Source organism: Prunus dulcis, chromosome 3 (assembly GCF_902201215.1).
Source record: "Prunus dulcis chromosome 3, ALMONDv2, whole genome shotgun sequence".
Classification (NCBI taxonomy): Eukaryota; Viridiplantae; Streptophyta; class Magnoliopsida; order Rosales; family Rosaceae; genus Prunus; species Prunus dulcis.
The window spans coordinates 10,496,592-10,510,035 of NC_047652.1; positions in this window are offsets into that span (position 1 = coordinate 10,496,592).

A 13,444-nucleotide genomic window follows, 5' to 3' on the forward strand; every position below is an offset into this window, starting at 1 on the left:
AGATCGGGAGGAAGAATTTCAGTAACTGGACCATGCTTTTCCCACAAGGAAGAAAACCAGAATGGGAAAGGGCTTCGAAATTTACTATCAAAGTTGACAAACCAAGAGTGACTGAAGTCTTCTATTTGATGTAGGAAAATAACATTCCAGGCTTCAACATAATCGTAATAACTATACTGGATTTTTGATTGAAGGGTTCTGAGAGAGTAGGGGCGATCACCCTAATCAGATTGACTAAGGATTTTGTGAATATACATGGAGTGATAAAGGATGATTTCTGGGTTATTTCTATATTTGATTTGCCGTATTTCAAGAGTTGGTGTTTCAAGTAAAATATCTCTATAAAATTTAAGTGACTTTGATGGGTGTTGAGGGATGAAATGGAAATTGGGGGGAAAATAGACTTTGACAATTTTTGCAGGATTAGAAAGATTATTGTAGCATGATTCTATAATAAAGAGGTTGGTGTTACTTTTGGGGTGATAAGGAGAGGATTTTTTGTGACTAATGGTTGACTGGGTTGAAGGTGGAGTAGGGACTTGAAAAGGATAGTAGCTAGAAATTAGAGCTTACTGGTAATTAGGACGAATACTACTAATAGTGGATCCTAGACTAGTGAATCTGTTGGTAATTTGAATTGGTGAGTGTTCCAGGAGGGGACAATCTGGGAAAGCTCTGATTTGATTGGGTTCATAGAAGCTGGGAGGCTTCTGACTGATTTGCTTTCTTGTTTACTTGGTTATTTTCCTGCAATCTGTTTCCCTGTAGAAATTCCCGGGTAAGAAAATCGGGAATACTATTCTCACTCCCTCTCAAATACTCAATTTCAAAATAAAAAATACTTAGAATAGTTTGCCACCTTGCAAAAATTTGCTTATATGCAATATTTTGAACATCTTTTTCTAAAACATGTTTGGCACTTTTACAGTCAACCCTTATTAAAAAATTTGATTAAGTAAATCATCTTGAAATTTCACAATGCATAATACAATAGCTAGAATTTCTTTTTTAATAGTACTACAATTACTTTGTGACTGGGTCTAGCCTCCAGAATGGAATCTAACTATTTGCTTTGCTTGATTGGAAGAGACTCTTTGTTTGAGGATACCTTCATAACCAATTTTAGAGGCATCCGTTTCGACAATTTTGAAAGAATCGACTGAAGGAATACTAAGACAAGGCAAAGTCTTGACATGGTTTACATTGTTTTCTTAGATTATGATAGAAATAAGCAACGTAATTGAGAGAACCTAAGAATCTTTGGAGTTGACTCTTATCAAGAATTTCATCAGGGAATTTCTCAGCAAATTGGATGACTCTATTAATTGGACTGATCTGTGACTGATGAATATTGAATCCAAGAAATCTGATGTTGGTTTGAAATAACTTAATTTTCTTGGCCGAAAGTACTAGACCATTTTTCTTGACTATTTGTAGGAATTTGTGTAAGTGATTCCAATGTTGTTCTACTGAGGAAGAGAAGATAAGAATATCATCAATATAGACTATGGAAACAAAAATTAATAGGACTGGGAAGAAAGTGTCTTCTTCTTTGAATTTGTATTCAATGGAGAAATAGGTGACTGAGTCTTTGAGATCGGGAGGAAGAATTTCAGTAACTGGACCATGCTTTTCCCACAAGGAAGAAAACCAGAATGGGAAAGGGCTTCGAAATTTACTATCAAAGTTGACAAACCAAGAGTGACTGAAGTCTTCTATTTGATGTAGGAAAATAACATTCCAGGCTTCAACATAATCGTAATAACTATACTGGATTTTTGATTGAAGGGTTCTGAGAGAGTAGGGGCGATCACCCTAATCAGATTGACTAAGGATTTTGTGAATATACATGGAGTGATAAAGGATGATTTCTGGGTTATTTCTATATTTGATTTGCCGTATTTCAAGAGTTGGTGTTTCAAGTAAAATATCTCTATAAAATTTAAGTGACTTTGATGGGTGTTGAGGGATGAAATGGAAATTGGGGGGAAAATAGACTTTGACAATTTTTGCAGGATTAGAAAGATTATTGTAGCATGATTCTATAATAAAGAGGTTGGTGTTACTTTTGGGGTGATAAGGAGAGGATTTTTTGTGACTAATGGTTGACTGGGTTGAAGGTGGAGTAGGGACTTGAAAAGGATAGTAGCTAGAAATTAGAGCTTACTGGTAATTAGGACGAATACTACTAATAGTGGATCCTAGACTAGTGAATCTGTTGGTAATTTGAATTGGTGAGTGTTCCAGGAGGGGACAATCTGGGAAAGCTCTGATTTGATTGGGTTCATAGAAGCTGGGAGGCTTCTGACTGATTTGCTTTCTTGTTTACTTGGTTATTTTCCTGCAATCTGTTTCCCTGTAGAAATTCCCGGGTAAGAAAATCGGGAATACTATTCTCACTCCCTCTCAAATACTCAATTTCAAAATAAAAAATACTTAGAATAGTTTGCCACCTTGCAAAAATTTGCTTATATGCAATATTTTGAACATCTTTTTCTAAAACATGTTTGGCACTTTTACAGTCAACCCTTATTAAAAAATTTGATTAAGTAAATCATCTTGAAATTTCACAATGCATAATACAATAGATAGAATTTCTTTTTTAATAGTACTATAATTACTTTGTGACTGGGTCTAGCCTCCAGAATGGAATCTAACTATTTGCTCTGCTTGATTGGGAGAGACTCTTTGTTTGAGGATACCTTCATAACCAATTTTAGAGGCATCAGTTTCGACAATTTTGAAAGAATCGACTGAAGGAATACTAAGACAAGGCAAAGTCTTGACATGGTTTACATTGTTTTCTTAGATTATGATAGAAATAAGCAACGTAATTGAGAGAACCTAAGAATCTTTGGAGTTGACTCTTATCAAGAATTTCATCAGGGAATTTCTCAGCAAATTGGATGACTCTATTAATTGGACTGATCTGTGACTGATGAATATTGAATCCAAGAAATCTGATGTTGGTTTGAAATAACTTAATTTTCTTGGCTGAAAGTACTAGACCATTTTTCTTGACTATTTGTAGGAATTTGTGTAAGTGTTTCCAATGTTGTTCTATTGAGGAAGAGAAGATAAGAATATCATCAATATAGACTATGGAAAATTCACTAAAAGGATTAAAAATCTCGTTCATTATATTCTGAAATTCACTAGGGGAATTTTTTACGCCAAAAGGCATGACATTCCATTCATAATGACCAAAGGGGGTGACAAAAGCAGTTTTGTACCTATCGCTTTCTTGGATTTGTATCTGCCAAAATCCACTTTTCATGTGAAATTTGGAAAAAATGACCGCACTACTTAGTCTATTAATTAAATCTCTTTTATTATGAATTGGATATCTAATCCATTCTAAAACGGTATTAAGGGGTTTAAAATTAATGACTAATCTGGGTGCTCCTCTTTCTAGCTCAACATTTTTTTGAATATAAAAGGCTGGGCAGGACCATGGTGACTTGCTTTTACGTATTATTCCTTTGTAAAGTAGCTCTGCAATTTCCTTTTTGCAAAATTCCATGACTTCTTGACTCATTTGGTTTGGTCTTGATTTAGTAGGAATGTGTTTCTCATTAAAGGTTTTGACGTAAGGAAGACTCATGACATGTTGTTTTCTATGCCAAAAGGCAGTAGGTAGGTCAGAACAAATTTCTTGTTTTAACTTTTCTTCAAAACTTTTGACTTGTAGTTGCAAGTTTTCATTTGCAAGCTGTTGTTCAATTCTATTAAAGTTGATTTCTTCTTTAAGGAAGTTGACTTGCTTGCTTTTAATTTGAATTAATTTGACTGATTTGGAAATTGCATTTTTTTTTAGGGCTTTTAACGCTTGTAATTCTGGCTTGGCTAAGAATTCAAATTTAACCTTTTCTCCCATTTAGATAGAGGTGACTCCGTCATATTCTACTTTAAAAGGGTAGAGTAGGGCAATAAATGGTAATCCTAAAATGACTTCATCAGTTATATCTTTGACTAGGACAAAGGATGTCTTAAAGCATATTTTATTTTGGCATAAATAGGCTTTAGGGATTTCATATTTAAGGTGTAGTGGTTTACCAGAGGCTGTTCCTAAAGATTCTTTTGATTTCCTGTAATATTTAGTGGGAATTAATCCCTCTTGAATGATTAAGGTCGGCTCCTGAGTCAAAGAGAGCTATTGTTTTTAGTTCAAAATTGTTGATATAAATACTGACTTTTGAATACCATTTATGGAAACTTAATTGTTTGATTAAATTAATAGCTTTGTCAGTACTTGAATGTTCATCTTCATCTTCAGAATGGACTTCAAGCTGTCTTTTACCGTTGTTGTTAGGTTCTATTTTTTCTAGTAGACTGATCAGGTCTTGTTTGATTTCAATGTTATCACTTTGTAATTGTTGGTTGAACTGTTTTAACTCAGCGATTTCCTTTTTTTTATGGTTTTTACTTCAAGTTGTAAATCTTGTAAAGTGACTTCTTTTCTTTTGTTGAATTTTTCTAAAGTAGTATTTAGACTTATTTTCGGGGGGATGTGTTGACTCGTTTCTTCTTGACCAATGACTTTTCTTAATTTCTTTAAATATTCTGATTTTAACTATGAATTTTCTACTTTACTAATTAATTCAATTAATAATTCTTCTTGCTCTTCTTGTTTTGTAAGGACTTTTATTGACTTAGTTAAGACATTACAACAATTATCTTTACAACCGAATTGGATTTTGGGGGAACTTGATTGGAAATCTGTGGAACTATAGTCTACTGAGCTTGTTACTAGGGTCTTAATTTCACTAGACTTAGAGTTTCTTAATTCTAAAACTTTAATCAATTGGGCTTTTTCTTCGTCTGTGATTTTTAATTGTTTGATTGTGTCTTTTACTTTACATTCATTAGCATAATGACCATGTTTTTTACATTTCCAGCACTCAACTTTTCTTTTGTCGGTGTTCTTTTTAAATTTGTCTTTTCTATCTTTTTTGGGTACTTTTGACCAATTTTTTCTCTTTGGGTTAAACTTGTTTTTACTATAAAATTCATTATCATTTTTGAAGGATTGTCGTTTTCTAGTGTAACGTTTGGTTTGACTGTTTTGGTCATAATTCTTATGCTTGACTTTTCTAGATGGAAGAATAGATGCCAAACCATACTGTTCACAAAAGTCTCCTAATTCATATTTAGCTGAATTTCTTTCTGACTGAATTTGTTTACCTATTTTCATGTCAACACACATTTTCATTCCTACTTGGTTAATTATACTAATAATATTTCCATAAGTTAAACTATTGAAATCTATGTGACCCTGATCATTACTTAGAACTGTTCGTATTTTCTGTGTGAAAAGATTGGGAAGACCGTTAATGAATTTTTCTTTCAAAATGGTTGATTACTGTCATCTCTTAGCATGACTCTAGATATAAAACCATCTTCGTACCATCTGAAATCACTTAAAGTGGGACATCTAAGGTTGCTAAGCTGATCATGAATTCTGGCTGTAGTGTTACTAGGTGTACCTATGAAATGTTCAATTATTGTGTATAATAAGGTATTGACTCCATCTTCAATTCCCATATGGACATTTTCATCAAATATAGGGAATCCATCTTCATTTAATTTTATTGCATGTATTATTTGTCGTTTTGACTCTTTTGTGAGATGTTAACCCACCAAGAATGTAAAGTTCTTGTAAATCCTGTTTCTAAGAGGGGCACTATTTTTGACTGTCTAAGGTTGTAATTAGTGATGTAACTATTGGTGACCACAGACATGTGCTGCAATTTATTCATAATTTTTTGTTTAGACAGGCCATCTACATTCCACTCATAAAGTTTATCAGAAGAGACTGAGAATTGGCTTTGAAAATTTCTTTCTTCAAACTGGATATCTGGGAGAGTTGGCTTAGGATACCAGTTCTTTGTTAAACTAGTGGGATTTATTTTACTCCTTAGTCTAATGAGTTTTAAATTGTTAAAGGCGTTTTCTATTTTTGATATATTACTAAAATCAGTATCAGTGTCAGGGCTTGACTCTGTATCTATTGGGTTTACTTGGATGACCTTAAGGGTTGAGGATGACTCTGGTTTAGTGGGTTTTTCTTTGACTGGTGTCAATTGTTCAAGCATTTCTTTTATTTTCTTCATTGTGGGGGTTGTCTTAAGTGTTTGACCAGGTTTTAGGTCTTGGAATTTGACTAAAGGTTTTTCTTTCTTATGTTTGGGGTTCACTTCTTGGGTAAGAATTTTATCAAATTTTGTTTCTATTTTATCTAGTTGTTTTCCTAAAATTATTAGACTTTGATTTGTATAATTATTTTGCTCAACCAATTTTTTTATCATTTTATTCAGGGATTTTAAAGGGACTGGCAATGATTTTAGCATTTTTGTGATCAATGATTATTGTTTCTATCGGGGGATGGCTAGCTATGACTTCTGTGTTGTTTTCTCTTTTCCATTTTTCTTGTGTTAATGTTTTTATTTCATTTTTCTGTTGATAATCATTTTCAACAAAATTAAGATAGAATATTTCTAATTTAGTTTGTAGCATGTAAGCCTTCCATTCATTGACGATTTGTTGTCTCTGGTCTTTACTTGGGTATGTTGTCCTATAGTTATTGCGTCTTTCAATATTTTCTTCTGACTCTAGATGTTTGTCTAGGATTTTCCAATGTATTTTGAACTTTTTATTAAGTGTTCTTAGCTAATTGTCGACTGGAATGGCTTCTGCTTCAAAGTCTGTTTGAGTGGGGGATTGTGGAGAATTGGGTCTTTCATTTTCTTCTATCGATTTTTTGTTGCAACAAGGTTGACTAACTTGAGAGCTTTTCCTAAGTGATTCTAGTTTTAAGTCAATTAAAGTTTTTTCTAATTCTAAATCTCTTTCTAGAGTAGAGGAGGAAGCTGTGAAGGAATGTCTAGCAAGAGTATGTTTAAAGGATTGACTAGGTGTCGAGAGCTGTTGTATCTGCACTGAGGACTTGTGGGGCTCATTTCCAAAATTTATTTTTACTGTACCGTCTAAATTTTGTTAAATATAATCCAGATTGTTCAAATTATGCTGAATATGAGTGGGTTGACTTTCTATTGCTAGTGTCCAATCTAGGGGTAGAGTTACTTCTAACCACTTAATTGCATGGGGGACTCTTATGTTAGCATTGGCTTTACTACTTTGGATAAGCAAGGTTTGGTCTTTTGGACTTTTATTTAGAGCTTGGAAATTCATATTAGTTCCTGTGACTTTATAATAAATTCTATAGGCTAAAGCTAGAGGTTGGGTACCTGGTAAGACTTTATACCCTGAAGTTTTAATGTTTAATGTTAGAGTTTTTAATATGTGGGGATCACTAAGGATTACTGTGAAGTCTGTGTAACAGTCAAAGTGAATTGGACCATTAAATAAGCTTGACTCTATTATTCCTAGGGTACTATCACTAAGTTGGTAAATCTGGCGTCACATAGGCAAAGTAAAATAGAGGCATTTAGTCCTAGCATGGTAAGGGGTTTTACTGCTACTTGAACGAGACCAATGTGGAGGAAATTGTTTCCATCATTCTTATGTTTCTTTATTGACTCAAGGTTTAGTAATTGACATGTTTCGTGTTCTTTACTCAAGGCATAGACTTGTTCGACTGATTTCACATGGGTTGTACTTTTGAAACTTGAAAATGACCATTTTTTCTTGTAAATCTCTGTACGAGGAACTCTGGGGATATTCCAATCTTTATAATCAATTTCATTACTAGTTTCAACGTTTACCTAGCAAACAGGTCATGTAATTAACTTATTATAGAAGGGTGCCATGTAGTAATGTGCCATGTAAATACCTATGAAATGATTATAGAAGATGAAGTCAATACCTTATTATAGACAATAATTGAACATTTCATAGGTACACCTAGTAACAATACAACCGAATTGGATTTTTGGGGAACTTGATTGAGAATCAGTGGAACTATAGTCTACTGAGCTTGTTACTGGGGTCTCAATTGCACTAGACTCAAAGTTTCTTAATTCTAAAACTTTAATCAATTGGGCTTTTTTTTCGTTTGTGATTTTTAATTGTTTGATTGTGTCTTTTACTTTACATTCATTAGCATAATGACCATGTTTTTTACATTTCCAGCACTCAACTTTTCTTTTGTCGGTGTTCTTTTTAAATTTGTCTTTTCTATCTTTTTTGGGTACTTTTGACCAATTTTTTGTCTTTGGGGAAAACTTGTTTTTACTATACAATTCATTATCATTTTTGAAGGATTGTCGTTTTCTAGTGTAACGTCTGGTGTAACACCCCAACTCCAATTAACTTCCCTATTTGAATTATTTAATTTAATTAAATATGAAATTACAAATTTACCCTTGGGGTAGGGGTATTTTGGTTATTTTTTTATCCGAAGAGTTTTTGGAGTAATGAGTGGTATTTTTAAGCAGATCATACTGAGATGAGTCCGTAGACATGTAGTGGGCTCGAATCGGAGTTGTAACGAAGAAGTTACGAGCAAAACATCACCAGTGGCAAAATCGTAATTATTTCGAAGAGGGTTTGATAAAATCTCTCTCTCTCTCTCTCTCTCTCTCTACCCGACGACAGCCCTCTCCCTCTCTCTCTTCAAAACTCCGGCCACCTGCCATGGTAATGGACGGGACCGGTAAAGGATCGGCACAGCCTAGATGATAAGACCCGGCCCTTTCCCGACATCGGCCTCCGCTCCAGTCGTCGGAAAACTCGATTTTTAGGCCGGTTTTTGCTCGAAACTTCGCCGACTCTGATCACTCTCCTCCGGCGGCCATTTTTGGTGATCAAGGTATGGAAATTCATCCATTCTTCATGATCTAGCAGATGTTTAGGTAGGAATTTACCAATTTTGAGCCTAGGTAGCTTGATTTTCGAATTGAATTTCGGTCAGTTTTGGGATCGCGATTTCGGCCACTTTCGGTCACTTTTTGGGGTAAGCCCAAGAACAAAAGTGACTCCAAACAGGGTGTTACACCTAAGGTAGGAGTCTTGGGCTGTGACTTTGAGTTTTTCCGGCGAAGTGTAATCGCTTTGGACACACACGCAATGCCGGCGCCTGTGGCGGCGTGTGGTCACTCTAGAAAAGAAGCATTGTGTCCCTATGTGATCTCCTGGTTCTCACGACCGCGTAGGGGTGCTCGAATTACAATTTGAATACCGTTTGAGTCTCGAACGGATTTGCCTATTGTACGTGATCTGGGTTCGATAGGTTTGAACCGTTGGATCGTCTTAAATTTAATATATGTTAATCTAGGCATTCCTAGGATCGTGTTAGAATTCACAGATCGTGGATCGGAGCCTGGATGTTCCGATTAATAACTTAAAGTTGGTGTTTTATAATAACTGTCTGATCGTGCTATAGCGAGTGATCCGACCGTCCGATCTGGACCAAACTTGCAGAACGTACATCCTAAACCTTGTGGAACCCATAGGAACTTTCAGATCTTTAAACGGAGGTCGTGGGCCCATGGGCCCGATTGACCAAGTCTGGGTAGTTTGACCATTCGGTTGACCGTGAGTCTTCCGAGGTAGTTTCACTCTTCGAGGAGTACTAGAACGACCTTATGAACGAGTCTCGACCGTTAATTGAGCTGTGTTGACTATGTTAAGATTTTGAGAGTATTTAATATTATCGTATGAAAACTCTTGGATATTATTTTTTTTATAATTGAAATTATGGAATGAATGAGTATGGGTTAATTGAGTTGGGTGAGTTATGAAAGTGAGCTTTGGGTTCGGCTATGACTTTAGTGAATGGACTTTATTTTCAAATAAATAGCAAGGCTTTGTGATGGAAATTTTATGCATATGAATTTAATGGGTTATTGAAATTCACTTTATATTTAAAAGTTAAATTTAGCATTTTTGATAAAGTATTGGTGGTATATGTGGGTTTTGACATATTTGAGTATCTTGAATTCATATATATATATAATATTTGAGAAATATCTATCTATGTTGGTGATGTGTGGGGTACTAGGGGTGTTGTTGTGAGGTTGTGGAAAGAAATGAGTTTAGAATGTCAGTTTGAAGTGCTATTAGTACTACCTTAGTTACCTCACTAGTTACAGAGTATATGCTTAAGAGCTTATTATCTCTACTAGGAATAAATGTTACGGAGTATATGCTTAAGAGCTTATTATCTCTACTAGGAATAAATATTTGGAGCAATTGAAATTGAGGAAGGGAATATTGTTTTTATAATATTGTTATAAAAGTTACGAACTCCACCATCATACGTACATTCCCTGGTTACTATACACACACGTGCCGGAAAAATTGTGGGATGCCGGAAAAATTGTGGAAATTTGGATATGCTGGAACTCGGACGCCCTTGAACAGGGATTCGTGGACCCTTAACAGGGTAGTCTGCGCGCATAAGACTGGTTACAGGTGTATGAGTCTTGAGGATTCGGCAATATTTTCTGGCTGAGAGATAGTTCCCCGGTTGGACGACTCGTTCCCTAGCCACATGGTTGTTGAGGATTCCTCCATGTGGTCTAGTTAAACGATCCTTGGATTAGATTGTTTTTCCCTGGTACATGATGATGGTGAGAGGTGGATGTGGTTACTTATATATAAACAGTCCCGATCTCTTGGACCACAGGAATCCAAGAGATTGTGGTCACACACCGTTGGATATTAATCCAATGGTTCAAAATGATATATATAAATGCAATATGACATAAATGATTATTACCCGATTCAAGTCATAAATAAGTGAACCGTTGAATTTACATCCAACGGTGAGTGACCATAAATCTCTTGGACTACAGGGGTCCAAGAGATCAGGACTGTATATATAAATATATGGACACGCATATTACATAGGTATATGTGGATTTGTTTCCGGATTGAGATCCGTGAGGTTGTGCTTTGTGATTACCCTGCACTCATATGGATGTCTGAGTCCTACATTGGGAAGTGTTGTTTGGCAACATAAGGCTTGGATAGGGTATAGTTGCGCGGGAAGAATTGATATATTAAGGAATCTAAAGTTATTCGTTGGTGTTACTTAAAAGAAAAATTATATATCATTGGAGTTGTGACGGTTGATGTAGAACTACGTGTGGCTTGATCCCTCGGTAAGGGTACGTAGGTAGCCTAAGGTCTTACCTAGGTGCAGTCACGGACTAAATTTACTTATGTTGTTTTATTGAGTTTGGTTCTGACCTTGTCGTTGGTCCTGAAACTCAGTTGAAACCGAGGTGGGATTAGATAATTGTTCATACTCCCGTTTGGCTAAGATAGGGTTGTGTAAATGTGTTATGGTCAAAACTGGAGTAAAACCCATGTGGATTGTTGTATGGTTTGGACTGAGGCCTTAAACTACTTGTGTTTGTGTTAGAATATTAAACATCACATGATGGAAATTGGGAAGTCATTTTATGTTTATTACAGTGGGCATTCATAAAATTGTTTGAATTAGTTATTTGCATTGTTTGGAGTAGTATTTGACTTAAGAGTTTTGTTGGTGGTTTGGTTTCGGATTATTTGAAGGCCGGAGGCCGTTTATTTGAATTGCGTATTATTATATTGTGCATGCTACCAGTTCTTGATATTAATTGTGAATTTTGAATAGGTTGAATTTTTTTGGGGAAAATTCGATTTACAGGGGAGACTCTACTAAAATTTCGGCAGAAAGTCTCGTACCCTTTTTCCTTAATTTTGGAAAATAGGATATAATTTCTAAAGTGGGCCCAGCATCTGTGGGATGTTGGGAATTCCACAGAATTCGTCCCGGGTTCTGAGGAATTTGGGGCCGGTCCTGTCTTCTTGTTCGACTGTTTTGGTCATAATTCTTATGCTTGACTTTTCTAGATAGAGGAATGGATGCTAAACCATATTGTCCGCAGAAATCTCCTAATTCATATTTAGCTTAATTTCTTTCTGACTAATTTTTTTATACCTATTTTCATGTCAACACACATTTTCATTCCTACTTGGTTAATTGTACTAATAATATTTCCATAAGTTAAACTATCGAAATCTATGTGACCTTGATCATTACTTAGAACTGTTCATATTTTGTGTGCGAAAACATTGGGAAGACCGTTAATAAATTTTTCTTTCCAAAATGGTTGATTACTATCATCTCTTAGCATGACTCTAGATATAAAGACATCTTTGTACCATCTGAAATCACTTAACTTGGGACAGCAAAGGTTGCTAAGTTGATCATGAATTCTGGCTGTAGTGTTACTATGTGTTCCTATGAAATGTTCAATTATTGTGTATAATAAGGTATTGACTCCTTCTTCTATTCCCGTAATGACATTTTCATCAAATATAGGGAATCCATCTTCATTTAGTTTTACTGCATGTATTATTTGTCGTTTTGACTCTTCTGTGAGATGTTTATCCCACCAAGAACATAAAGTTCCTGTAAATCCTGTTTCTAAGAGGGGCATTATTTCTGACTGTCTAAGGTTGTGATTAGTGATGTAACTATTGGCGACCACATACATGTGCTGCAATTTATTCATAATTTCTTGTTCAGACATGCCATCTATAGTCCACTCATAAAGTTTATCAGAGGAGATTGAGAATTGGCTTTGAAAATTTCTTTCTTCAAACTGTATATCTGGGGATGACTCTGGTTTAGTGGGTTTTTCTTTGACTGATATCAATTGTTCAAGCATTTCTTATATTTTCTTCATTGTGGGAATTGTCTTAAGTGTTTGACCAGGTTTTAGGTCTTGGAATTTGACTAAAGGTTTTTCTTTCTTAGGTTTGAGGTTCACTTCTTGGGTAAGAATTTTATCAAATTTTGTTTCTATCTTATCTAGTTGTTTCCTAAAATTATTAGACTTTGATTTGTATAATTATTTTGCTCAATCAATTTTTTATCATTTTGTTCAGGGATTTTAAAGGGACTGGCAGTGATTTTAGCATTTTTATGATTAATAATAATTGTTTCTACTAGTGGATGACTAGCTATGACTTGTTGTCTTCTTTTTTTCACTTTTCTTGCGTTAAAGTCTTTATTTCTTTCCTTTGCTGATAAATATTTTCAACAAAATCAGGAAAGTATATTTCTGACTTAGTTTGCAACATGCAAGTTTTCCATTCATTAAAAATTTGTTGTCTTTGTTCTTTACTGGGATCGGTTGTTCTATATCTATTGCGTCTTTCAATATTTTCTTCTAACTCGAGATGTTTGTCAAGAGTTTTCCAATGTATTTTAAATTTCTTATTTAGGGTTCTTAATTGGTTATCTACTGGGATGAATTCGACTTCGAAATCTGTTTGCGTAGGAGAGTTTGGTCCTTCATTTTCTTCGATTAGTTTTTTATTGTAACATGGGTGACTAACCTGGGAGCTTTTCCTAAGTGATTCTAGCTTCAAGTTGAATAGGGTTTTTTCTAATTCTAAATCTCTTTCTAGAGTAGAGGAGGAAGCTGCAAAGGAATGTCTAGCAGGAGTATGTTTAAAGGACTGACTAGGTGTTGGGAGTTGTTGT